This window comes from Callithrix jacchus, chromosome 3 (genome assembly GCF_049354715.1).
Source record: "Callithrix jacchus isolate 240 chromosome 3, calJac240_pri, whole genome shotgun sequence".
In the NCBI taxonomy this organism is placed as follows: domain Eukaryota; kingdom Metazoa; phylum Chordata; class Mammalia; order Primates; family Cebidae; genus Callithrix; species Callithrix jacchus.
Genome location: NC_133504.1, coordinates 63,706,747 through 63,709,115, shown reverse-complemented (window position 1 = coordinate 63,709,115; position 2,369 = coordinate 63,706,747).

The following is a 2,369-nucleotide window of genomic DNA, read 5'->3' as shown; positions in this document are numbered from 1 at the left end:
CATGTCCTTTGTAGGGACATAGATGAATCTGGAGAACATCATTTTCAGCAAACTGACACAAGAACAGCAAATGAAATACAGCATATTCTCATTCATAGGCGGGTGATGAAAACTTAGAACACATGGACACAGGGAGGGGAGTACTACATACTGGGGTCTATTGGGGGGAATAGGGCAGGGACAGCAGGGTGGGGGGAGCTGGGGAGGGATAATCTGGGGAGAAATGCCAAATGTGAGTGAAGGGGAGGAAGGCAGCAGAACACACTGCCATGTGTATACCTATTCAACTATCTTGCATGTTCTGCACATGTACCCCAAAACCTAAAATGCAATAAAAATATATAAAAAGAAAAAAAAAAAAAGAAGTATACTGTATAGTTTAAAGTAGTCCCATGAATGCTTATAACTTATTACATGATTATATGATTACTACTGATAATGTAATAACATGATTAAAATGTTTTATAATTATATGATTATGTAATTACTTATTACATACTTACGAAGTAATGATTACATTATTGTATTACAACAGAATATATATAATATAATAATATGATAGTATACCGTAACAATTACAATGATTATGCAATAGCACAATTATGTAATTACTTATTACATACTTATTACATAATGCTGTATCCTTGTTGCCTATCTTCTAACCCTGGTAGTTCCCAAGGAATCTTTATTGAATCCTCTTGGTTCTACCACCACAGTCTAAAAAGCATTCATTAGGGAATGGTTCTATTTTTTCTCTGTTGTATATTTCTGTGTTGTAATTGCAGCTGTTATTGCTTTTTGGATGTCAAGTGTAATATTATATTTGCTGTTTTAAGTGTCTTGTATATAAGTCTTGCAATAGCAAGTGCTCAATAAACATTTTCATAAGATATTTGAGTTCAGCTATAATTTGAAATAATATGCTGTCTGCAAGTCATGTGACCGTCTATAAAAGTCAAAAATATTGATCTAATTTAAACTGGAAAAAAATCACAAGTAGAAGTTTTTAAAAAGAAAACTAACAAATTAATTGAGGAAAAGGACTTAGGAAAAGTGAAGAGGACTAGAATTGTCTAAAATTTTAATTTAAATACACAAGAAATGTTAGATAAGTTGGGCTATAATAAAGCACAGTTATTTAAACTAGTATACATTATATCTGTTTTTCTAATGCGTCTACCTTATAAGTCTGTAGTTCTTAACTCCAAAGGTCATTTTTATTTTACTTTATTTAGTTATATATTCATTCACCTATACCCATTTTCCAAGCTGCTTCAGAATGAGAATATATGTTTGCACTGGTGTGAGTGTTATGATAATATGTCCTTCAGTGTACCATATAGGGAGTTTGGATTCTTTAATAGTTTGGAAGAAGACTTTAGTGAGGATTCATTTGTATTTGATATGAATGCCAGTTTTTAATTGAAATAATCTAATATTCCATCGCTGATGATGCAGAGACCAATAGAAGCAGCAGTGGATGATTTTTCAATTGTAAAGTATTTATCATGCTTCAAAAATTAGATTCTCATAATAGGTAATAACAAGATGACAAGATATATTGGCATATTTTTATCCATAGGAAGATACATATTTTCTTGATGTAAGCATTGATTCTCAATTTAGCCTTAACCACTATGTATACCTGAGTCAATGAATCTTAATATTGACCTCAATAGTAACCAATTTCTACTTCATATTGACAAAACCATAAATCGTAGTTATATGACATTCTGGTGTTACTGTTCTCTAATTTCCCATGACATTCTCAGATCAATATCTCACTATTTACTAAATGAAGAAAACAGTTTATTCTGATAACTCATTTGTAGAACATAGCATTTTAAAATTAGCAAGCTGATATTTTAACTTTTATAATTTTTAAAAGGCATGGCAAGATAGAACATGATCAAGGGAACTCACACTCCTGACACCTTTGAATCTTAACTTGATTTATAATTGATGATTGATGTGCATTTTTATTTCTGTGTGAAAGCTACATAAACAAATAGGTAGTTACATTATTTTATTCAGAGACATGCCACTTAAAGCAATATTAGAAATGCAAAATACTTGAAATTGAATTAAGCAATTTAACCTGAGCCATAAAATTAGTTGCTGAAATGCAGTTAGAAGATAATTGCCAGATTTCAGCATCAGTATGTACCATTCTCTAAAACTTTAGAAGTGTTATGACAGTATTTAAAATATAAAAAGCTGCACCTAGATAAAATTGACTCATCAAAAGAAACATACAGCAAAGAGACTAAAGAATGCGCCTGGAAAATTAACAAGGCCTTGTGCTCTCCGCCTAAATCATTGTTACACACTAATTAGTGCTGTTCTCTGATTTGAGGCTTTAAATTTGT